The following is a 25,826-nucleotide window of genomic DNA, read 5'->3' on the forward strand; positions in this document are numbered from 1 at the left end:
TAAATGTTCAACTAGATTCTTTCCTCCTGCCCGTAGAACAATAATAGGTTCTGGGATATTACATCAGCGATAATGTAGGTTTTAATCATATTGTGTGTTTCAAATTCTGTCCTTGTTCAAGAGGTTGAGCCACCCGTGATGTGATTATAGGGCCAGAGTAGCTGTCGTAAAGGAAGCTTGCGAAGGTCTGATTCTAAAATTAGAGTGCTGTGTTTTAAGATGTTTGATGAAGAACCATCCTACCCATGCACAGCCTTCTCAAAAAATGGTATTTTATGCAGCTTCTTCTCCCCGTGGGTTCTTTTAACACAAGATCAGAGTTGGGGAGAACTCAGGGATGTGAGTTACTCATTTTCCCATTTGCAGTGTAGAAGTTGGCTCTGAATGCTTGGAGATAACTTGCCCAAATACACTTCTAGGCTCCACAAACAGATGTACAATTACTTGTAATTTTTACTTAGAAGGAGCTGACGTAGGAAGAAAGAATCTTGAGTTCCCCACGCAGCTCTGCTGCTTAGCTGGAGAATTTTCCCACCGTTTTAAGTTATTAACAGGTGCCATTTAAAAGTGTCTTTCAGAAGTAACATCCAGGCAGCAGGATTTGCCAAGGAATCCAGGAAAATGCCGTGAGCTCACTAATGGGCTTGTTTGCTTTCATCAGCACCACAGCACAAACAAACAATTTTCCTGACAGGCGCTGGAAATAAGTAGGTAAATGAGTGCAGCTCTTTTACTGCCTTTCCTTATAACCTCCCTTTATCTCCACTCTTTCCAGTGCTATTCATATTCATGTACTCCTCTTTTTTTTTATTACATCCAGAAAACTGAATTGTGAGTCAGAATTTATTTTTTAATCAAAAGTCTTCCTCCATCTGTTGGAGCTCTTTAGGCTATTTCTGTTCTATGATAACACTGAAGCGGAGGGTGGGAAGTGTTGCTCTTGGTAAACTTCTAGGACAACCTTTTAAAGTCATCGTCTGGCTTGGGGTGACCTGTTCCCGTTCCGTGCGGTGCCCTCGGCCTGATCTCCAGAGGGGCAGAGGATCTGCAGTTCCAGATTAAATCAGTGGGAGGCCCGAACGCTCAGCGCTTCTCAAAATCGGACCTGAAGCATCAAAAAGTGGGACACACCAAGTGCGTGTCTGCTGTGGCAAACGGGACTGCACCTGCTTAAATCCCCTTTAAAATTATTTCCTTTAATGTGAGCAAATTGTGGTGTTCAGTATTTGGGGACAAATAGGGACTTCCAGAGAAGCAGAAGCTTATGCTTGCTCTGGGGAGGACTTTAATCACCTTCCTCTGGCGTTCTTCGTCCTGACACTGCTCTGCACTGGCATTTATCGCCTTCACTGATCTACGATGGTTTTTCTCAGAGCCCCAGGCTTTGTTCTCTCAGTCTGCCCTTGCGAGACACTCCCATGCAGAGGTTTCTCTATGATAATAAACATTACAACTCCTTCAACTCTGAGATTTAACCTTTTGAAAACCAATTTTCTATTTGTCCACGTTTCTAAAAAGTGATGGAATCAGCCAGGGCTTAACAAGGGCCTGTTTGCTGGTAGCATTTTGCATTTTCAGAGTAGAACTGAAGTGGCAAAGTGATGCCTCCTTAAAAAATAAAAAAATGCAGCAAATTGTCAAGTGTTTTAAATGGTACAGCAGATTTTGTTGCTGATTTTTTTCTAAAGAAAATGATTCCTAAAGCTTTAGGGATTTTTTTTTCCCAGTCCTCGGCGGGTGTAAATTTACAGGAGCGACCAACACCTGCAAAAAGTCGGTTAGAGCGGAGCCGGGGCTGCGGTTTCACCCATCGCCGCGGCAGTTCGGCTCCGTAACCGTTATTTTATCCTTCCGGCGGGCAGGCGTTACCGGCACCGGCAGGAGAGGGAACCCGGGAGGGCGGTAAGAGCCGCCCCGGCGGTCCCGGAGCCCCGCACGGCTCGGGGGCCGCGCACCCACCCGCGGCGGGACCCGCGGCTTCACGGGCGGAGCGGTCCCGGGCCCCCGGCGCTCCCCGCCGCGGCCGCTAGGCGGCGCGCCCGCCTCGCCCGCCCGCCGCCGTGCGGGAGCGCCGGCCCCGGCGCGGGGAAGGAAGTGGCGGCTCCCGCGGCGGTGGGCACGGCCCGGCCGGGGCGGGTAGAGCCGTCCGGCCGCCGCGGCGGGGCAGCGGCAGCGCCGGGGCTCTTCGCGCTCGCCGCTCCCTCCCCCCGCGCAGCGCGGGGCTTGCGCCCGCCCGCCTCCCCCCGCCTGCGCCGTCCCCGCGCCGCGGCACAGCCGGCGGGTGAGGAGCCGCCCGCGCCCGGCCCGCCCTCGCCGGGGATTATGCCAGCGGAGCGCGGGCATGTCGGCAGGCAACGACTCGTAGGCAGCGGCAGCCGCCGAGCCGCGGCGGCGGCAGCAGCAGCAGCAGCGGGAGCCGCGGCCGCTGCGCCCGGAGCAGCCGGTGCGTGGTGCGGGGAGCGGGGGCGGCGAGGCGGGCGGGCCCCGGCACCTGGCGGCCCCCGGGGCGGCCCGGCCGCGCCTCAGCGGGGGCGGGAGCAGCCGCGGGCCCGAGGGGAGGGCGAGGGGGAGCGGCTGGGGCCCGTGGGGCGGCTTTAGCTTCCCCCGAGGGGCCGGGGCGGCTCGGCGGGCGGTGGAGGACGAACGGCCCCTGCGGGCCGCGCCGCCGGCGGGTGCTCGGCCGGTACCTCCGGGGCCTGAGCGGGGCCGGGCCGTCTCGTCCTCGCCGGCGGCCAGCGGGATGCATGGGCGGTCAGAGTTTCCCGAATAGAGGAACAGAGGACGGGGAGGGGCCGGTCCGCTGCGCCGCGGGGTCTGCGGGCGCTGCAGCCGCTGCCCGGCTCGGCATCGCGCACGAAATAGCGAAGGTTCGTGGCTTTGCTCTAACGTGCCCGCTGGTGCGGGAATGAGCTGTGGTTGTGTTACAGCCCTCGGCCCCTGGTTAGTACCCTTCTGTGCTGGTTGCTGTGGGCAGCAAACACCTTTCTGCTGCCGTCGGTCGCGGTTCGGGTGTCGGTGTCTGGCAGCCGGGCACGGCACCGGGTTCTGTAATGGCAGCAGGAGCGTTTTGGGCCGGTGGTGGCCGGAGGTGCAGGCGGCGGTGCTGCACGGCGGGGACCCTGCCCGTGGCCCTCTGCGCCCCCCTTCCTTGGTTACCGCATCTCTTGGGCTTCAACCTCAACGATTTGGCTTTGGCAGAGTCACCAGGTGGGGATGTGCGGTGGGGATGTGCGGTGGGGATGTGCGGTGGGGATGTGCGGTGGGGATGGCGGTGGGGATGGCGGTGGGGATGGCGGTGGGGATGGGCGGTGGGGATGGCGGTGGGGATGGCGGTGGGGATGGCGGTGGCCCGCGAGCCCCTGAGGTGGCACCTGGCTGTGGGGAGGGGACGGGGGCTCTGCCTGGCCGCGGCCCCTCTGCCCGCGGTAGGGGAACATGGGCGAGACCTGCAGCGGCCTCGCAGGAGAAACACCTTTGACTAATTATAGCTGAGGAAGAACCTTGTGGGCTTTTGAGGCCTGAGATCCCCCCTGCGGTCTGCGAACTGACTTGGAAATGGGCCACACTCCTGTGGTGCTGCCTCCCCTCAGGAGGAAGAGATTTCTTCCTTTAGAAAGAGCAGGATGCCTGTTCCGTAGCCGGGCGATGGGCTACAGGAGGGGATCCTTTCTGCTGGGGCTGGTGGTCCCTTCTCTCGTCCTCCCCATCACTTGATGGAAGGGGCCCTGCCTGGTGCCCCCAAACAGCCCTGGGCTCCAGCATGGACAGCTCGAGCTTTTTGTACAAGTGCAGGAGGGTTAAACCGCTTCCTTCGCCTCCTCCCAACCCCTCTCAGCCCACCGGAGCAGCAGAAGCCCTGAGGAACGCACTGAGGTGCTTCACCAGCAGAGCCAGGAGCCCCTCAGAATTGTGCCTTGTTCGGTCCACCCCGCAATTCAGTCCTTTCACGTTTCATGTTAAAATGCCACGACTGAGGCAAAGTTTATTTAACTTGTGTATTTAAGCAAAAAACCAAAAGTTTCTTCCTGTGTTACTACCTGCTCTGAAGCGAGAGCGCCCATCTTCTATGTGCTCTGTGCGTCTGGAAGCTGCTAAGTGGGTAATACAATGCCAAAAAGAGTCTTTGGTTTTTGAAGGCATAATCTGCATGTGCTCAGCTCTGTGCACGACAGCGGTTCAACACGACAACGGTGGCAGATTAGTTTTTGCGGGCATCAGGACTTAAATAGGAGGTGGTTTGATTGCGTGTTGAAGTATCTATGGCCTGCAGGCCTCCTCATCCTCCTATTGCACACTAATTCCCTCTCTGTGCCCACATCACCTTCCCCACGCTATATTTTTATCGCGTAGTTTATTTTTGTCGTGACTGCGTCGTGCTCCCGGGTAACACAAGAAGACTGACTGCGTTACAGAGTTTAGCGCCGGCTTCTGAGCGATTTTGGGGGTTTTTTTTCCTGCTGTCGGATAGGAGGCTGCTGTTTGTGGGGCAGCTTTTTTCCTGGCCTTTGGCAGACCTCGGTTGACAGATCGCTGTGGGGCTGGTTGTTCTGACAGGTAACCAGCTCGTCGTCTTGGCCCCGGGCTGCTCCGTAATTGAAACGCCTCCTTGGGACACACAAAGTAAAGAACGGCCAAGCACGAGAGCGCGGTTGCCGGCTTGTCCTGGCTCGCTGTTTCTCACAGGAATGCTGCTTCGTGGTCCTTGTTCTGATCGTGGCAGAGGGAAAGAGAAACGAGCAGGCAAGGGCTGGAAACGCAGCTGCTTGTGCTGCTTGCTTTTGATAGAGCAGGCTTCTGCTAGGCTGCTAGGTTTCATTAATCATATTTAAGTTTCTGTCACTAACTTTTAATTAAAAGCACGGTTGATACCGCTGTAATGAATGTACGGATGTTAGCCATCTTCATGCATAAAAATGCTTTTTAATTCCCTTACTATTCCCTTTATGGCCCTTAGATGCTTTTGTTACCATTTAAACAGCATACAGTAGCAGCTGTTTGTCTTTTTAATATAACTTTTTCTTGCATCCGTGTTCAGGAAACAGTAATGGTTTGAGTAAACAATTCCCTGGTATCCTTTAACAATATATTTTTAAGTGACTTGTCAGAAAGGGGCATAAGTAATGTCTAAATAGTGAACTCCAAGGCTCTTGCTGACAGTCAACTTTAGCTTAAAGTAACTCTGCTGAAATTGTTGGTTGTTGCTCATGTTACGTGAGGTGGGGAGGGAAGTAAGAAGCTCTCAATGTATGACTTTTGATTCTGAGAAGCTTAACAAGGATGTTTCCCCCAAACAATAACTTCTTATTAAAATATCCTTTCTATTTTGGGTTTGCTTCTGATGGTGGATTTCAATACGTTTGTTGCTTGTTGTGCATCTAACAGCCCAAGCATTTATTGTGATTTACCATCTGGCGTGTGGGAGTTTTATCTAACTTCTCATTTTAGTTGACAGCAACCAGTTTAGAAAGACCTTGTCCTGATTTTTTTTTTTTTAATAGAAATTCTCAAAACTTAAAACCAACAGTAGTGCTAAGGGGTTTCGAATGGAAATAAATAGTCTCTCTTTATTCACGATTTGTTACTGCTTCTGCAAGTTGGCCAGATAGAGAAGCAGCACATCCTTCAAGCGGGCTAATTTAAAGGAGGTTTGTCCAATTAGTCCCAAACAGCATTAATCTCCTGTCTGCGTTCACACCAAAATCTCGTTATTCAGTTGCTGTCTTGGCAGCCTGACTGGAAGGCTTCAGAAAATGGCAAGTGAAAGCTGACGCTCGCTCCCAGTGTCGTTTGACTCATGCCACTCATGCATATTCACCGTAATGTCCTGTTCTAGGACCAGCACGATCCGCTGAGAATTTTTTTTTTCACGTGTTGTTTTTCTTTTAGGCTTCCTCTTATTCGAGGCGCAAGCCTCGTTCCGAGGAGAGGGGAGGAACAGGCATCAATGTCTGTCTTCTCTTTATTTTTATTTTTCTTAGAAGGAAAAAGCAACATCTAAACCCCATGGTTTTCTTAATAGCCAATTCCTCTAAATGGTGAAGATGCCTTCCAATTTAATTTTAAAGCTGGCTGACATAAGGTATGATGCAATTAATATTTCTCTTTATCTCCTCAAATTAGTAAGATATGTGTAAACTTAATTTTGAGCCTGAAAGCATCTTATAAGCAAAAACGTTCTGTAGTATTCAGTGTGAATGGAAATGGAGTAATTAATGTGGGGGGAGGGAATAAATAGAACACTTTATTTTTAACTTTGTTTCCTGAGCGTTGGAGAAAATCCAAATGCCACAACATTGCACTGGGGCAGAGGAGTCGAGTGTGAACTGAGCCGCGAACTGAAATCGTGGTGTCCGTGCCAAGAGTCCTATGAAATTTTAAATGAACAAAAGTAATGAATGATATCGAGATGTTCTTAATGTAAGAAGAACAAAACAATATAGCATGGAGCTAACTCAGATCCCGTCACTTCAGGGAGTTTTAATCAGCGCGATGCCAAGTCCGTACACGGTGCTCCTGAAGTCAAAATTGTGCGTTTTCCATAGGCAAGGGGTTTCCCAGGTGTGACTGTTTTGACGATGTTTTCTCTTTTTTTTAATTTAAAGAAAAATATGCCTAGAAGCTCACAGGAAAAAAGAAAAAAACAAGAGGAGATAAATATTGAGTGTATGTGGGTGCAGGGAGCAGGAAGAAATCCAACAAGCACGGGGCTTAAAACCTGCCCTGGAGAGACCCCAGCGGGTAACTGCCGCCTTGCAATGCAAGACCGACCAGGTGGAGAAATGTAGTGCCTTTTACTGAGGGAAAAGAACATCTGTGTGTGGGCTCCCATGTGCGAGGGACGGTAACGAGGATACGGGTGTTGTGGGTTTGGTGGTCGGTGCAGCCCGGGTCGATGGACTTTTTTCTTCCCGAGCTGGTGCTTGAGAGCTACGACACCAGAAATCTGCATCCTTGTGGACTTCAAGGTTTTTTCCACAAAAAGCCCCAGCCCCGAGCACTGAGTGTCTTGGGCGAGGGCTCCGCGCAGCTTTTACAGTCCTGACTTTGTTGTGTTTGAACAGCTGAGGTTGGCGAGCGCTGTGATGTTGTAAGCAGGAACCTTAAAGCTCTCCTCTGCAGGAAAGCAGCTGAGCTTAGGTAAGCTGGAGTGACCCCCCCGAAGTGACAAGGAAAAGGGATTTGCTGCTCATCCTTTTCTGTTCCTTTAAACAGCTCAGTCTCCTGTCAGAGACCAGATACTGGGGTTTCTACTCAGGGCTTTCCACCAGTTTCTATAGTCTCGTCCTGGGTGGGGGAAGCGGAGGTCTGGACAATCCAGTAATAAAACGAGAGATAGTTTGCCCCTTGCTGGGAAGGCACTTCTGATCGTTGCAGTGCAACTAGGAGCACTTGGGGAAGATAAAGATAATAGTGAATGAACAGCTGGAAGTTTCATAATTTGCCATCGCAGCAGTGATTCCTGTAATGGACGGGGAAGTTCGCTCCGATTTGTTTGGATTGCTGGCACTTAGATAACGATCGCTGAGCTTCGGGACGCTAATTCGAGGATATTAGCTGACTTAACCCACAGAGCAGTGACCTGAGAAGGCGTTTCTCTTTAACGGCACAATAACTAATTGGGAGGATGTAATCACGTCAGCACCTTGAGCGCTTTGGCATATCTCGGTGCTTTAGGGGTGAGGCCGTGTTATCTCCAGCTCCAAAGAAGTTTGATGTTTGCATGACTGTTAACTCTGGATGTGTAGTGGGGCCTTAATTCCATTATGTGCTTTAAAAGGTTATGGAAGGATTTCAGGTTTTTATAGTACAGCCGTGGTGAGCTGCGGTTCAGCTTCTGCTGGGTCTTGGGTGGTCACTCGTCAGGACTCTGGATTGGGACTCGCTGCGTCGCTCTGGGGCTTTTTTGGGATTATTTGGGTTGGAATCAGAGTCACTGCTCCATAGGGAACGCTGAAGGGCCGTGGGCACTTCTTAAGAGGTAAGAAACTAATGGGCTGCCATCAGCCCCTGGATGTTTGGAATGAGCAACAAAACAAGTTTATGTATGTATTTATATATGGACATGTGGTGTAATTGTGTTTTATGTACGTCAGAAGACAATTCAATGGGAATAACTTCACTCGTGATTGTAATTTGTTTCAAGATCAATACCATAACTTAAAGTAGAAACACTGCAGAATCGTTTTCTCTGTGGGTGGCTTACCTATTTTAATGCTACTTTTTTATTTTAAAGAAGGAAATAGACATATTTATATCGAATGAAACCGAAATCTAAATATTTACATCTTTTCGGTGGATCTGAGGTTGAGCACCAGTTGTAGGCGTTGCCAAGCTGTTTAGTTGTTTCCTTCCCTTGAGTAGGTTGATTTCTTCAGGGTGCTGGAGAGATGGAGCCTCGTATTTCTGTCTATTTTCTAGCCAGTCTCTACAGCTGGAAATATTTCCCTCTGTGGGCTTGGTGACCTGGCGTTACATTCAGAGGGTGTTGTAGCCTAAACACGCCGAAAGCTCAACATGTGTTATCTCCAGCAGAATGCGGAGTTAACTGCAAGCTGTGAAACCGGAGGGGGAGTTCAGGATACAAGTATGTAAATAGCTCGGAGATGTTTTGTGAAGAACAACAGAAGGGGAAGGAAGGCCGCTCGCTCGCTTTTTCTCTGCCATCCTCGTCTTCTCGGTAGCGCTCTCTGGGCCACCAAATCAAGGTGACGGGGAAGGAGAGGAGCAGATAGCTCGTCTGCTTTCCCTCTCTCCCTTGTTTTTAAGCATCGTTTATCCAGGCTCTTGGGACCCATTATTTGTTTAACCTGCATCTGGATTGTAAAATAGCGTTCCAGGTTTTAACTTCAACAGATGGTAAATGTCTTCCAGCAAATATCCTCAGAAATGTGTTTAGTGTGGACACCATGTGTCCTTTGTCTGTTTTGGGACTATGGAATAATTTTTAATGTCGTCTTTTGCTTACATTTAATGCCTATAAATAGGCTTTTCAAGAAGGCACATTTATCTAACACACCACCTCTGTGAGAGGAAAGAGCTTATTTGGGCAAACCTACTTGAAGGATTAACCTTTTTTGTGTAGCTTCTGTATGTTGCTCTGGCTTCTCAGTTTCAATTTATCATTTTGTTTAGAAGAGCAAGAGACGGTTTGACTTGCTTCGCTGAGGGTTCTCACTTGGATATCTCGGCTTGACACTCTGCTCAGAGCAATAGTGTTGGAAATGCAGCATCACTGGGGTGGGGCGGATAATAAAACTTTTCAGTTATATGGTCTTATAAACGGATTTCTAACAGCAATAATTATTTATGCATAGCTCTGTGCATTTCATAGGTGCTTTTCCTTCTGTGCGTGACCTTCAGTGGAGCTTGTTGGGTCCAGAGCTCCTGCATCACGTCTGCAAAAACATCTGGGCTCTCTGGGTGGAGAGGATGTAAACATCTTCAGACCAGCCTTTGTCTGTCCGTCTGTCCTTCTCCTTCGTAGGTTGTTCCAGCAGAAAAAGGAGCTTGACGTAGAGGGGAGGTTTCATTGTCTAATGGAGCATCCGTAGAATCAAAGGTAGATATGTTAGAGCAATTTCCCCCTGCCCCCCTTATGTTGTCTGTCATTTTGCTGACAGAACTTGTGTTTTTTCCCTTGTTATCAAAGTAGAACTGAAAAAGTAGATAAGATTGTGTATATCTTAAACATCACTACCAAAACCCATCAGCTAAACTGTGTTGAGAGACTATTCGTGTTGCTGGTTTAAAGGCAGAGTAGAATTTGACTTTTAGACCTCCCGTTCTTCCTAAATCAAGTTAATGGCACCAGTAGCTGGGAGAGTCAGATTCTGATTATAAACAGGTTTGAAGCCACCAAAAAACCCTTGAAATCAATTTGACAGCTGTTTGAGAACCACCTTTTAAATATTCCTATTGAGTATTCTGCAGAGGTCTCTTGCAGCGAACTTGTAGATCTTGTAGATGTCAGTCTTTCCTGCATACGTTATTGAACTTGCTGTTCAAATTTCTAGCAGACTATATGCAGATCAGCTTTTCAAAGCTTTTTAAAAATTTATTTTTATGCAGAAAGCTGGGATCAGCTAGGCAGGATTTAACTAAAACCACTTGTGCTGTGCTGGGGGAGTGCAACACGTTGGTGCTCAGAGCACCTTGCAGAGAGGCGCTTTTTGCTTTCCTTTGGGTGTTCTGAGGTTAAATCCCTGTTTCTCACTGCAGTTTCTCGCTTTATGTAGCACAGGCGGGTCTCTCCGGACCTGGTGAGTGTGGGAGGTTGGAGCCAGCCGGCCGCAGGTGACACTGCAGGTGACAAGAGTGTGTCCCTGGGTGGACAACCGGAGCGGTTACCGACGGCAGCGTCCACCCCGGCACGCACCGCACAGCCCGGGGGCTCCGTGTCGCCGTTATCGGAACATATTCCATCTGAAAGTGGAAAAAACAGCCCTTGCAGGGTTTCTTTATCTCGAGGCCGGCAGCAAGTGCAGCGTGAGTGACATATTTCCATTTGACTCATCCGTTGTCAAAATGGTGACACCCTTGAGTCACATTAAAAATGAGACCTTGTAGCTGAATTGGCACGTCACTCTGGTAAGCACAGAGCAGGTGTTTGTCAGGTTGTTTCAGTTTTGTCCTTGTTAAAAAAAATATTTTTTCCCTCCCTGAGATGGGGTGAAATCGATTAATGCCATCACTAATATTCTGTTTTAAAAATAACAGGAGAACCTGATTGAGGTGGAATGTTGGCTGTTCGCTGTAAAGATGCTCAACCTGCTTCACAACTATATAAAGCCCTAAAAATAAAATGAAATTTAAAAAATTAGTGCCCAGTAGCCAGATGGTTGGAAAAGAACACCCCATGATCAATGAGGCAATATGTAAATATTTTCTATCATTACCACAGTACTGCTGTGATGACATTGAAATTCAAAGTGCTATTCCATGGGACTCCTCATTGATCAGCAGCTGAGCTGGGATGAAACGGAGGATAAAAACACAATACTGGGCAGTATTATGAATTGTGGGTTTCTTCGACAAGGACAGGCTTCCATCAAGGTCTACAAAGGGATTTCAGACCTTCTGAGATACTGTGTTTCTTCCTTAGCTGTCAAATACCAATTAAATGGTGTATTATTTCTTGGAGCTGCTTTATTTAAGGTGAAATACTGTATAGCTGACTAATTTTTCTGTGCTAATTGCCACATTTGTATGGGAAGTGGCAAGGTGGAAGCTGATGCAGAGTTCTCTGTTTGAAATATAACTAGCTAGAAATGACCAGAATGTGATATAAGTCAAATGGTTGAATCAAAATAAAATTTTGGAGGGGAAAAAAGAAGGTCCTCCTGAAAGGTTGTGGAGACCCTGTCTGGCTGGTTCACTTGGAAATCTTCACAGGGTGATAACATACATTTTAATGCATAAATCATGAAGTGCCTTTAGCATACACAGGTTCTGAGCTTGCCAAGAGGCTTTTTCTCCTTTTTCCTCCTTTCTCCTTTTTCCTCCTTTCTCCTTTTTCCTCCTTTTACCTCCACTTTTGTGCTCCTGCAAAAAAAATTCTCGTAGGTTATACTTCTCTCGGAGGGGAGTTTGAAACTTGACTCCAAACAGATGCTTCTGAAAGCTACATTTTAAGATGTGGGTCTGTAACCACCCACCTCCAAGCAGCATCCCGCTGGTGCGGAGCTGGTGCTGCTGTTTGCAGCTCCTGGGGTCCCACTGTGGAGGCAGGTGGGGAGTCCCGGGGGACACGGGGAACAGGTTGTCACCATCTGGGTGACGGTAAATGTGAACTCTGCCCACGTAGACTGATGTGAGGCTCATAAAAATGTTATACGGATGCCTCTAGTGTGTAGGGGTTTTTTTTTAATCTATTTTTCTTGCAGCTTAATTGGAGCAACGCATTGCAATGTTTCACAGCCCAGGCTCCCATTTCTTGTAAGGGAATAATGACTTTTGAGAAAGGAGGGAGAGGGCTTTGCAAATGAAAAGCTCATTACAGCTACAGCAAGGTGCAGAGCTCGGGCAGGTTTCTGGAAACATTTTGCTGTTTGTTTTCTCTCCCTTCCCCTCGGCTCCGGCTGCTCATGGAGAGGCTGGGACCTTGTGCTCCGTACGGACCGAAACCCCAGAGCGCTTTGGAGAGTCCAGATGCTACAAGGGTCAGACGGGGGAAAATGGTTCTGGTGCTTTTCTGAGCTGCTCATATTTTCTAGTTAACTGCTGCATTTATCTTTCTTGTTGATTGATTTCCCGGCCCATGCCGGAGCGTGTTCCTCTGACTACAGAGTTCTTCAAGGTTTTGAATTTATTCCTTTCTGGTTCATTGCCTTTTAGTTGCTCACTTAAATCCCCTTATTGTTTTAGGATGACTAACCGATATGAGAACAGAAAACACCTTCTCTGAAGGAAAAGGACTCTTGTGACTGTCTGTGGTCTGAAACTGATGCTTCCAGATGACGGGCACGCAGTGTTTGACCACAGCTGACACTCGTGAGCGCTCAGTATTTATTAATGCAGATTGTGCAGAAGCAGTGGGCTGAGCTAAAGCAGCTGTGGCGTTCGCTAGGAACAATTTTGCTAGTTCATTTATCCCTGCAAGACAGTGCCGTTATTGTCTTTGACTTTGCAGAAGCAGCGTGCAAGTCTCGCTTTCTGCTGCCTTTGCCCTCGCTCGACGTGATTCCGCTTTGAGGCGCGAGGCCGGTGTGTTCTGGTCTGTGGTCGTCACCAAGTGGGTTTGCTCAGGTAGCAGCCAAGGTGGGAGCTCTGCCCGTCCCACCAATATCAGCTGTTTTAGTGAGAGATGGTACCTCTGAGGAGGAAGGACTGAAAAGCGGAGTGCGACACATCAGTTAAGCAGAGAAGCCTTTCAGACGTGAACAGAAAGCATCTTACATACGTCACCCACCATGGAAAGGTAAATGCCAGCTCTGTTAGGGTAACGTGGTGTTTTCAACGTTTCTGCTAAAAAATGAGCCACGTGGCTCCTCTTCCTCCTTGCAGAATGTATTTGCATGTGAACCTGTGGTCTGTTCTCATGTCCTGGTGTGATGAACTGTCCAAAAAGCTGCTCCAAAGCCCAGCGTGGTTCTGAGAACCCCGGAGAGATGCTCACCCGAAAGCCTCCCGAGGAAGGGAGGAAGTTTGGGATGTTCGTCTTTGCAAATCACACGTAATTGAAAACATTCTTCTAGCATTTTGGGAGCTCTTGTGTTAACACAACATTGCTCCAAGTTGTTGTTTGGTTTCTTTTTCCTGGTGGTTTGCTTTGGACAAATCTTTCCCCTGTTTAATAACGCTGAAGTCTCCTGCACTTCAGTAATATGTTTTTAAAACAGGAGCTGTTTTAACTGTGTGTTTGATTTCCACTTATCACAAAACGCTTCTGAAATGCAGACAGGGTTAATATTATCATTCTAAAAGAGGCTTAAAACTGACTGTCCTTAAGTTTAAATTTTGCATTTGTAATCTGTTCTCACACCTAAAAATAAGTAAATGAAGAACAGTATCAGTGAGGCCTCTGCAAACCGCAGTGACTTTAAAAAGTGATGACTTGGGAATACAGTCAAGGTGAATTATGTATGATTATTCCAGAAAGCAAGTTTTAGAAATATGTCATAACATCCTAGACTACATTAATTATCTGTTACTTTCAGTGTTTACCGTAGAGAAAATGCTGGTGTTTACGGTTTCCCAAAGGCAACACTTTCAGCTTCTGTTGTTCAAAAATGTTTTTCCTTTTAACCACTTTTGATTTCAATACTGTTAGCAAGTGTGGAGAGAACTCTATTGTTCTGTTTGGAATAACTGTTTCAGACTTGCTGTCTCTGAAAATAAGAAGTTTTGTCATCCTTTCCCAATCGACAAAAAAAGGAAAAAATACCCAACCCAGAAACAAAAAAGAATCAATCTGACTAGAGGTATATTAGGTTAGAAAACTATGTGGATATAATGAATCCTTTTTGAAAAGAAAGTTAATGTGAGGATTCTTGTTTACTTGCAGATCAGTGTGGGCGAATGGCTAAAAGGACTAATGAGACACTTGTTTTCCTGGAAGAGCGTTTAAAAGTTCAAATGCAAAGCAAGATTAAAATTTTATATTTAAATATTTTATATTTAAATATATTTCCATCATACAGATTTGAATAGGTGATTTAGGGAGAAATCTTTTGGGCTTTAAATGCTCACATTGTGTATAACAGTAGGAGAAGAAACATTTTAAATTTCTCTTTATAAAAAAATACTTAAAGAATTCCTTAAGAATTTAGTGAGTTAATTCTGCCCCAAAGTGCACACACAAATTCTTGATGCAGGTTTATATGTGTCAAATATTTTCTTCAGTGCATTTCAAGATATAATTTTAAAAGTAGTAATGATTTTCACTGTTAATTTTGTTGTAAGCCTGCAGAGTCGAGTTAATTTATAATCCAGCCTTGACTGTATTCATACTGGGAATAAGAGTGATAGTCAATAAAAGGAAAGAAAACCAAGATTCAGCTTTGTAGCCTATTGCAGTCGTGTTCGGGTGACATCAAGGAACGACATCCAGTGATGCTGTGGGACGGTGTGTCTGCGTACGTGTGTTACCAACACGGGATTGCGGCTCATCCCAGGAGCTGGAGCAGGTCGGCCGCTCAGATTTGGCGCTTTCGACTCTGAACGTGCCCGGCAGAGCAAAGCAGACGCCGTGACACCGTCGCGTGGACGCGAGGACACAGACGCGTGGGGATCCCTTGTCTTTAAACCCCAGATCAGATTCCTAAGCCTTGGGTCTACTAGACCTGCGGTTTCCAGCCCAGGTGGATCCACATCTCATAGTTGTGTTGCAGAAGGTTTTGAGATGGGTTAAGCAACTTGATGCCCAACTCTTTCAACTATTTGGGTTTTTTTTTTAAGCCCAGGCTGGGAAAGCAGAAGTGGCATTTGGGCTCCGTGTGACTGGCTCAGCTGTGAATCAGCAAATGACGTTAATAAGCGTTTGTGGACTAAATATATTTTTAAGCTGTCTGGCTGCTTGCTCTTGGTGAGATCTCAGAGATTAATGGTCCTGAAATATTACTCGCATTTGCTCTTCCTCCAGGATGAATCTGACCTGTGCAAGCACTATTATTTATTTAAATTGCTGTACAAGAAGGTGCAAGAGTAAAGAGCTGTTACTTTTTTTTTTTTTTTGATTGTTAGTAATGCTTAAATCAGTCTGTTAAATGAAGCAGGGTATCGCAGCTAAAGGTGTCAGTGGTTTTTCCAAGCATTTCACGTTCTTTGGTGCAGGGAGCAGAGTGTATTGGTGTTTTATTTACATTTTTTGTATAACCCTTAGGTTGCAAGTGCTGGTCTTAAGGCTTGGATCAGGTCCCAGTTGCAGAGATGCCTTTTTGTGTGGATGTGGACCCAGATCTGCATGTTCTGGTGCAAAACGCAGCTCCTGCTGCTGGGAAGGACAGCTGTGCAAGGAATATTTCTGCTGCCGGGGAGTTCAGCGAGTTAAAGGCACCTTTAACCTGAGCGGGTGCTTTTCAGGAGTTGTCTGATCTCTGTCTGCTTTGTGCTACCCAGAGCTGTTGCTCTGTCCTGGCTGTGGTTTGGGGGACAGCAGGGGCAGATAAGCCAAGAAATGAAGACCTAAAGGAGCTGGAATATACTTGGGGAGATGTAAGAAGAGAGGGGAGGGATGGCTGGGAGGAGGGAGCACATGTGTGTACACTGATGTGCGAACCAGATGCTTTAAAAGCAGCATGAAAACCAGTTTCCAGTGGTTGGAGGTAATGATGAGACTCTGCCTGGAGGAATGTTTTAGAAAGGCAACGGGCTGCTTGGCATAACGAAGTGAACCACACAAGCTGCTCTGCAGGTAACGGTTGCAAGTTCCTTCTCGCCCTCAGCTCTCCTGACAAAAATCAGCCTCGGGGGAAAGCAGGCAGCGGCTGGCTGGAAAATGAGATGGAAATGGGCTGCCTGGGGTTGATGCTTCCCCAGCTGGATCTGTCCTCCTGGCTGCTGCAGGTTCCCCATCCTGTCCCTGCCATCCTGCACCTGCCCCCTGCTCACCCCTCAGCTCTGGAAGCACTTGTGGGGTTTATAAAACTGTTCCACTCTCAAATGTGGGATCCTGCCCAGGCTCTGGGAGAATGTGGCGATTCTGGAAGAATGTGCAGATGTGATTTTTTTTTTTTTTTTCTTTAATCATTCAACACCCTATTTAAAAGGGTTACAGAAGTTACGTCTTGTACAGAGAGAGCACGTGCGAGTGGTCAGTGCAACATGCGTGTGGTTTTTTATTTATTTTATTTTTTTTTTTAATTTCCATGATTTAGAGATGACGATGACTCATGCCTTGGAACGCACTTTAAATCCCTGAGGTGCTCATTGCCGCCTACTATCACGTATTGAATTTCTGACATACCGGAGGGATGTCTGCAGAGAAACTCTGATGTGCAATTATAAAATGTTGTAGCTTTATGTTGTTTGCATAGGAGCCATTAACATGGTATAACTGTGAAAATAATGCAGCTTTCTTCTTGCAGTTGATTTCCCATGGGCATGGCAGTTAAGCAACTGTTTCATCTTTCTCTAGGATGTTGACACATGTGGACCAACAGTGACATCCTTTTTCAGCAATGCCGTCTTCACCCCCTCCTGCATTCAGAAGCATCTAGAGAGATATTCTGCAGAAGGTACGATCTGGCATTTCAGCTGGATGGCTGTTCTTTTTCTTCTATATTAGAAAGAAAATCATTTAGATGTTACTAGGGAGAATGGTAATGAGTCTGATGGATCCTGGCTTGCTGCTGGTGAGAAAGGGGATTAACCTCAGCTTGGGTTCCACTCGAATAGATGCTCGGGGGAAATGCGATAAAATGGAGTCTGGAAGAACAGCTGTATGAGTTGCCTTTGAGAAGGGCTTGGCAGCCACAGGACGTGGTTGGCTTAAATTGCATAGACGTATATCGGTAATAAACCTCTTCTTAAAGAAAATTCATGCTCCCTGCCTTTTTCTGCTTAGCCAGCATCCCGGTTTATTTTAACTTTCAAATAAATAAATTGAAAGAGAGAAGTGCTGCAGAGGATATGCAATTAACGTAATTTTTTGGGTGTATATTTAAATCTTGTGTGTGTCTTTCCCTCAAAAAAATCTTAACCTTTTTGCATTTTATTTGTGTTGAAACAAACAGTGTGCAGCCTCTGGTACAACCATAAAATTATTGTTAATTTCTACATTTTTTGCACTCTGAACTTTTAATTTGCTTTACCTTGCCAGGGGGATTGACATGCAGAACTTCTCAAGTAAATAGTGTGGATGGGGAAGCAAGTACCCTGTTGTTTATTTTAACAAGTAAATTTTAAGACGTTTTATGCTTTTTATGAATGTACGTACCTGCTTCTTCCTTACATTTTAACCTTTGGAGTGTTGCTTGTGGGTTTATCACCAAACCTCTTTTGTGTGGATTCTAGAAATGTGTATCATGGTGTTAAATCTGCCTACAAAATTAGTGTCTGAGCAGGAGTTTTTCAATAGATGGGGTATCAGCCTTCAGACTGAATGTGTAGTTTTGCATCTTCTTATTTTCCTCCAGTACATTCCTCACCGCTCAGTTTGGTTGGGGTTTTTTTTCCCTTTCTATCAGAAGGGGTTTGTTTAACTCTTAACACCAAATGTTTCTCTTTGCGGTGATACTGTGGTATAACAAATTTGTATTTTTGCTGTCGGATGATGAAACTAAAAAACTGCTGGGTTTTGCTTTAAGAGCAACGAATTGCTGGGAAGAGCAGAGAAGGAATAAATGAGTTTGGATCTGAGGCTGTTCGCTTGCCAGGCTGCAACGTGTTTTCAGTTTCTCTGGATTTGTACCTCAGGGTCGCAGCAGTTACACCGAAACCGCAGCAACACCAGCTCTGTATTATTAATAACATGCAATCTCTGTACCAGAAATCCTTGAAAACTAAGGGTGATTTGAATACCTTCATTATCTCCTGTTGGCAAACTGGCTCCCAATGAATCCCTTGTCATTCCCCATGTCGGTTCCTTCCCGAAATGTCTCTCTGCAGGATTAGCAGAGCCCAGGGCCGGTCTGGACGAGCTGCTCCCGCTGCTGCGGCTCGTCCCTCTCCGGGACACCCGATTTCCTCGGGAGAGAACCCGGCAGCTTCGCTCCCGCAGGCTCTCTGGGAACAAGAGCTGCCGTCAGCAACTTTAACAGAGGACTTTGTGCCCGTGGAGGCACTAATTGCCATGTCAATTTGTGCTCCTGTGCTGAGGCAGAACATCGATGCCCCAGGAGCTTTGCCTCCCTTGCTTTTGATCACGCACTCCCCGTTTGCTGCCCCGTAGGCTGTTGTAGAGCAGAGCCTGTTTCTCTGAATTAGTGGTAACAGCAAAGAAGAAATACCATCCTTAGCAATGTTTAGGGTTTGCTCTGCCCTGAGGCCGTGGCTTTACTCATTTCACTTGCCCGAAGGACTTAACAGGGCTGATGATCTTTGGTAAGAGAGATGCCCGAGTGGTCATTAATTTCCTGGGCAGGTGAGGGGAAATTGCCTTCAGAATTGTATTTACTGCAAAATGAACCTGTGCGGCTTGCGTCACTAGAGAGCGAGGAACGTCCGTGGATAGGCAGGTGAGGAATGTAGGGAGAAAAATGGGGTTTAAACCTTGTCAGGGAATGCAGCGTTCATGAAAACAAAGAGCTGAATAGCAATGTCCGGGAAGATGCTGTAAGCACCAGGTAATTTTCCCTTCCTTTCTGCCAGCATCCCTGTGCAGCCTTTTGGTTTTTTCCACACCCAGAGGCTTTGAATCCGAACTGCTGGACAGACTGAAAATGATGGGAGGAGGTTCCTCTGTAAGTCATAACCTGGGAGTGTTTTGCATGGAATTACTTCAAAATGTAGGAGGGTATCCTCAATCCCTGGTGCAAGCAGAAAGACGGAGCAGAATCTGAGGGGCACGTGTGTGCACACAAGCTGGAAGTGGCTGTGGGAGCTCGGCGAGGAGCTCGTGGGGGACGCAGTGTGATGGGTGGGTGGAGGATGCTGGTGCAGAATGAGGAGGTACCTGCTGCTCTGTCCCTGTCCAGGGGCACCGCGCCGCCTTTTTGTGTTTCCACCGCTCCTGCAACTGCAGAAGCCTGGATGGGGTGAGGGGTGGATGTTCTCTGTAAGAAGAGGCAGAGACTGATGTTGGGCAGGAGGCTCGTGTGCAGGAGGGGGGAAAGGAGATGAGGTGAGGCAGGTGGAATTACAGGGAGCCTCAGCCTGAGAAGATATGAGACGGGCTGGGGGACAGGTCTGGTGCCCTGGGGAAGTGCTGTCCCCTCTGAACAGTTTGTGCATGTCACTGGAGGAATGTGTGGTGTCCTGTCTAAAGGAAGCACAGGTTTGGTGTGCAGGTTCCTTCTGCTGCCTTGTTAGCGCTCCCTGCCCTGTCTCTGTGCCTGTGCCACTCTGTGCTGTGGTTTTTAGGTACCTTTGCACCCCTGGCTGTGTGATGTGACAAGCCTTTGCTCTTCCAGAGCCCTGCGCCCTTTTATATGGAAACAAATTGGGGCTGAATCTTACTTTTTTTGTACTCTGTACTTACCAGGGGACTTACTGTGTGACCTGTGACATAAGAATTGTGCCACTTGTAAGGAGTGCGTTTATGGAAACCAAGTGAATGCAGAGAAATCTGTCCTTGTGCTGGATCCTTCATAGACCACACTGCAAAACGCTTTCCAGTGAGTCAGATCGAGGTGATAACACTTCAGAGAGCTGGGGGGTGGCTGCTTTTGTACTGGTAAGGAGAGGAACCCTGTTCGGCAGCGTAAGGGAGCAGTAGAATTGTGGCATTTCCCTGGCTCGGTGTGTGAAGGTTGTGGGTTAGTGTGGCACTTGTGACAGTGACAGGCAGGGAGCTGCTGATCGATAAGGAGAACGGGGATCTCATAAGGGTTGGGGATAATTACGAGTAAACTGAGTTAGACCCAACAGTCTAGAACATAAATGTTTAGAGTGATACAAAAAGATCCCTTTTCAATAGTCTCCTGTATAGTCTGGCACTATGAAATTTCTAGTGTAAGCATGAGTGAGTCTCTTGGTTGTTTTCCTTCTTTTACAATAGAAACACTAGACGGGAGGAACTATTTGGACATAATATGTTTAACTGAGAGGAAAGAGCTGTGACACTGGTGTGGTTGTAACCACAAACTAACTGACAGTTTCCTGCTGCAAGTAACTTTCTGTAGATCTAAACCATGTTCATTTTTGTTTGTCTGTGCTGTTTAAATGTCTGAGGAAGATTCCACTGCTTCTAGGCTTCTTATTTCTGACAAAGTCTTTGTTGTAGTAATTTGGGGGATGGTGGCATGAAGAGAGATCATTACAGCGCTAATACAAATTCAGGTGAAATCCAAAAGGTTTCTATATTTTACGGTCTTGTATAATGTAAAAGTCAAGAAGTGACACCATTAAATGTGTGTCAGACTGGTTTTGCAGTTACACATGCGTGTACAAAGCTGTGCTTATTTCTGGGGAGAAAGGATGTAATCACATGAACCTGCCTGCGTGGCCGAACCTCTTCATCCGATATTTCCATGGCATCATTACTTGCTTCTAACTCTCCTCCCCCTCCCCATCCTTCTCCCCTGTGATGTGTTAAATATCACGGCTGCAAAAACGAGAGCACGTTTTTCCCTGCTGTTCCCATTCCAGCTGGAAAACTTGGACAGATCCTTCCCTTGTGGTTTGTGATACTGTAAATAAAGGCTTGGGAGGTCACACATTTTCCATCTCAAGTTATTTTGATTCCAGTGCTGGAATTGGGGGAGGGAAAAGGGAGTGAGATAAATAAAAAAAAATTAAAAAAGGCAAAACCCCAAACTGTTCTGGCTTATTGTGGGAAAAAGAACTCGTAAACGCTAAGGGAAAACAAGTGGGGGGAAAAAGCCTTTACAAAGAAGACTTAGTCTTTGACTAAAGCTGAGACTTTGAGAATTAGGGTCAAAGATTTCAAAGGAATCTTCTATTAAGCTTGGAAAGAAAAGTTATCTACAAAGTAAAGGCCCTGAACACCAAGCTCCTGTGATCTGGTGCTGCTCCTGGATGCTTCTGGAAAATTTGCTGTCTAGCTCTAAAGGCACATTAGCATGACTCTATAAGCATATTGGTGAGTAATTTTACCTATGTTCATATGAATATGATTACTCATATGATTAAATATCAGTTAAGTGGGCTTGTAATTGCAGAGGTGAGAGATTTTGGTCGTAGGCCTGGCTGTGATGCGGCTCGTGGTTTGGCCTGAGTCGCTGCTCACGGCCCAGGGCAGCGCCCGCTGGTCTGGGCGCCGTGGGTGGAAAGCGCGAATGCACACTCATTCCTGAGAAATTATACAGTTTTGCCTTCTGAAAGTCAACACAGAACCACGACGTGTTGCAGTGGCTGTTGCTGCTGTTACTCACAGCTGGCGTCCTACATCTGCAGGCTCGGTTTCCTCAGCTGCGTCCCCTTCCATGGTGGCGTCTGAGGCTTTGAATATTCACAGAGAACACTGCTTGGGTTTGAACTTTACGTTTCATGTTTTTGCTTTTGATATTTGTTTAATCCTGTTTTGGATTTACTCAGGAATGAGCTCAGAACAAGGTCCATTGGGCCTTACTCTGGGGTGGTGACACACAGAGTGTGATTAATATTGGCTTACAATGGAGAAACTAACAGTTACTGGCAACTGTGTCGCTCACTTTTGTTGAGTTTTGAAGAGTCCTTTTCTTGGTAAAGACTTTTTTGTTATGTTTTTATCGAAACAGGATGCAAAATGTGCATATAATTTGTCACTACAGAACTCGCATTGTACCTTGACACTACAGATGTATTTCTTTTTCCATAAACTGTTACATTTATAAACGTACAGCAGGAACAAAAGAGAAACATTCCACATCTAGATGTTAATCTCTGCACAGGATACTATTTTGATTCAATAACTTTTCTTCCTTGATCTTCTTTTGCCTTTTTCTTTTCTTTAATGGGCACATGACATATGGACATAAAAAATAGTGGCCCAGTTTCACCCCTGCTGTAGCTCATTGACGTCACTGAAGCTACAGCAGGGATGGCTTGGCCCAGATTCTTTCAAAATAAGACCTGATGAACAACCCCTCATGGAAAAGCTCTGTAGAGAAGGTTGTCCTGAGCGCAGCATAGCGCAGATGCTGCGGAATTCACTGTGACATTCCATAAAATTCCCTTTGGTGCCCTCCCTGTGACATGGGGGTGAGACCCTTCCTGGAGGGGCCAGCAAGGGGTGTCCTTGCAGACCGGACCGAACCTTGATAGCGTGATGGAAAGGGGCAAGTAATGAAGGGAGAGGTGGCCACTTAAAGCAGAGGTGGATCTGGGTGGAGACCTGACGTGCTTGGAAGTTGTCAGAGATGTTTCCTCAGCCCAGGGACTGGGCTGGATGTGGTGGAAACTGTGGTAGAAATGGGCCTCGAGCAGCTTTTTGGGAAGGTGGTTTGTATCTATTTTGTCTTTTTGCACTTTTTCCTCATTGCTGCCCAGAGATAGTGTTCTTTGCAAGGTCCGAGTATTGTCCCACCAGGATCTGGACACAGAAAGGGGCACTCCCAGGTTCAGCATCTCAAGGTGGGTTTAAGGTGCAGCTGCTTTTCCAAACCATACTGCCCTCTTTATAACTTGGCATAGAAATAGAAATTACAGGGAATACGGGTGAAAGAAGGCAGCACAAATCATGTTGAAAATAGTAGATTTAACCTTGAGCGAAACACTCAGTCTGAATTAAGGTGAAATGTACTTTCAGATCTGAACAAACTGAAAACGGACAAGTGTGAAAGGTTCTCAAGGGCTGTTGACTACTTTCCATTTACTAAAAACGTGGTAGCGATTCATGGATGGCAGTTCTGAAAATCTTTACACTAACTTACAAAGCGAGTGTTTTGCTCGCAGTTATTTATAACTGCAGGAAGAAACACCCTTTAGAGAACAGTCAAAACCCCCAGCCTGGATCTGTAGTGGGTGAATGCTTGATCACTTTATAGCCAATATTAATTGCATATGGCATCCTTAATTTAACTGAATTTTTGGTTCTTGGTGGTAATAACTGTATCTGGCCAAGACAGGTTCTGGCACAGTGAGTCCAAGAAATCAGACAGTTGTTTTTCTGATGCCAGACTCTTCTGGTCCACTGACTATGACTGCAAGAACACATAGTTCCCAAGAAGGAAAATGCTTACTGTGATTTTGGTGACAGCTGAAGCTGACTTGGGGGAGGGAAGGATGCAGCAAATAGCGCTCTTGTCTGCTTGTGAGGCTGTGTTCATTTTAAGGGAATTTAAGTCAAAGTTTTTTGCAGCTGAAAGCCAGAATAGTGTCAAAGTGACATTGACTAGTATAAATAGTGAAGGGAGAATTAGATCTTTAAAATATATTCAGTCTTTTGATAAGTCATCCAAAACTCTGCTGGTAAGACAGGGAAAGAAATCTGGGCTTAACCTGATAAATGTCCTTCTAACGGTGGAAAAGTCAGAAAACCGGAGAATTTAATTCATGATGCCCAGAGAGACCACGCGGTGGCTGAAGGCAGACTGGGGAAGAGTGTTTAATGCGAGTTGAAATAGAGGGGGAAGAGAGAACTGAAAACTCTGCAGCCTTATGGGCTTTTAGGAGCAAAAGATATTTGATGTAATGCAGATTAGGGTGATGTTAGCTGCTTTTCCATAGAATATACCCTTATCTGATGAAACTATCCTGCTTGGAGATTCTCTCTCCTTGTATTGTCTTCCTTCATCCCTTTTGAGCTCCCTTATGTCATTGTGGGTGGAACTATTTGGGGTCTGATCTATTTCCACTGAAACCAAAAGCAAAACTGTATAGATTTGAAGAGAACCTGCCCAAGGACTTCAGGTGGAATCTTCACCATCTCTCTGACCGGTCTAGTGAGAAGCATGGGTTGAATATTTATGCCAGATCCAATAAATGCTTGATTATTGGAGAGAAGGGTTGAAGAGAAGATTCTACTTGAGTAAGCGAATGTATGAAAATCCTCAGATTGTTTATCTTTTGACTGAGCTGTAGCAGTTAATTTTCCAGAGGCAGGTTACCTTGAGATGGGTCTTAGTGAAGAGTACAGGAATGATTAATTTCTGAGGTATATAGTGTAGAGATCCTTGTCTTAATAATCAAAAGTGTTTCTTTTGGCTGAAAATGATGTTCAGGAAGGCGTAAAATTGTTAATGGGCAGCAGCTGGCCGGTATGTCTGCCCTTACGCAAAGCACGTACATCCCTGTGAGTTGAGTCCAGCATCCTCGCGCAGCGCTCCGAGGCGGCGCTGGGAAACTCTGCGCTGCAGCCAAGTTTTGCTTTATGTCCTTTGAGACGTCAGCGCGTGGATGCCCACATTGCACAGATGTCCCCAGGGTGTGCGTGGGTTATCGGTGAGATAACCTCGGCCGAGCCCTGGCACTAAAGGTGTTGTGTCGGGGTGTGGCTGTATGGTCACAACCGCTTCTGATCGCATCTCGGCTTTGCAGCTTCAAGTGGAAACTGGCCAGAAAGTACCAGTTCTCACCGAGCCTGCACATTCTGCAGCGCAAGCTTGCGTTAATCTCTGTGCTCGAGCTTGCTGGCTCTAAGCAGAGAGGAAGATGCACCAGCAGATGTATTGACAGATTCTCTCGTGTATCCATTTTGTTTATGAAGGATGATGAGTTGAAATCAATATGCAGATCAGGAGCGCTCTGAGTATCTAAAGAAAATCCTCTGACTGTGCTGTTTCTGCATCATCCCAGCAGTTGTGTTTATTTAAAAAAATAAAAGAAGGGAAGCAAATACCATATTCAGATTTGAAAGGAATTTGGGGAGGGAGCTCTAGAGAGAAAGGGCTGAAAAGAGAACTCTCAGTTTATTTGATGGGCAATTTTGGTCTGTCCTGAATGATTTAAGTGTTAAGCTCTCAAGCAATGCATCAGCTCATCACCTCCGAAGTGCTTCGGTTCTACTGGGTGCTTTGAAGTCCTATAGAGGCGCATACTGTTCAGCTATGTTCTTAAGAGCTTATGGTGAACCACAAAGAATGAGGAAAGGGAAACTTTCTGACAGTGCTATTTGTATTTATAAAATAACTGTCTAAGAAAATAACCTTGAAATTAATTTGAGCTACTCCAATGATTCTAGTTTGTCTACTAATTCTTCTGTATGTAGCCAGAACATAACTCTACCAATAAAATTTCTTTTTTTTTAATTAGTATTTTGAGGTTTATGTTGGTGAATTATGTTTCTAGGTAACTGAGGTTATTTCTGGGAAATGCTGCCAGTGTGCTTATTAACATGTGACTAGACCCAGGTCGAGTCCCTTTTGGAAACTGGGCTGTTCTTGTGTATCCTCAGTGAGGGGCAATGACTGTGCGAGTCCTCCCAGTTCGCTGCCCACGCTGGGCCTGGAAATAACTCTGTCAATAGGAGAAATGTCACAGCAGGAATGACTCGCTGGATGTGCCCAATTCCGTTTATCTAAATGAGCTGTGATCTTGGATTTAACATGCTGTTTCATAGCTAAGATAAGAGGCATATGAATTAAGATTACTGTTGGAAAAAAATAGAGGGGTGCTGATATAAATACTTCTGTGAGAAGTTTAGTGGAGCATTAGCAAGTCTTTTTATATTTATGAACAGCAGTGGTCAAAGTAGTATCCTGTGAAAGATGCTTTCCACATGATATGAACTCCAGTCATTAAAAAAGCATGAATTGGATTAAGAGTTGTAGGGTTGGGTTTTTTTGTTTTGTTTTTTTTTTTTTTTTTAATTTGCCTTTGAGTCTTCAGATGTCAGTGCAAGCTTTAAT

The 25,826-nt window shown here is 46.2% G+C and overlaps 1 protein-coding gene across 10 annotated transcripts in view; it reads left to right on the forward strand.

Moving 5' to 3' along the window:
• Window positions 1-330: 330 nt before the first annotated feature.
• The window catches only part of PITPNM2 (phosphatidylinositol transfer protein membrane associated 2), a 129,279-nt gene continuing 103,783 nt past the window's right edge, over window positions 331-25,826 (forward strand). For 6 of the 10 annotated variants that reach the window (XR_010607087.1, XM_065646517.1, XM_065646526.1 and 3 more), the window contains exons 1-2: window positions 2,150-2,443; window positions 16,574-16,673. The gene's annotated coding sequence lies outside the window, so the exon portion shown is untranslated. Of the gene's footprint in view, window positions 712-2,149; window positions 2,444-2,691; window positions 2,868-3,123; window positions 3,208-12,876; window positions 12,917-16,573; window positions 16,674-25,826 lie in introns of those variants that run through there. The other 4 variants (XM_065646518.1, XM_065646519.1, XM_065646520.1 and 1 more) reach the window with 4 other exon arrangements.

The sequence above is a fragment of the Caloenas nicobarica genome, chromosome 16 (assembly GCF_036013445.1).
Source record: "Caloenas nicobarica isolate bCalNic1 chromosome 16, bCalNic1.hap1, whole genome shotgun sequence".
NCBI classification, from domain to species: Eukaryota; Metazoa; Chordata; class Aves; order Columbiformes; family Columbidae; genus Caloenas; species Caloenas nicobarica.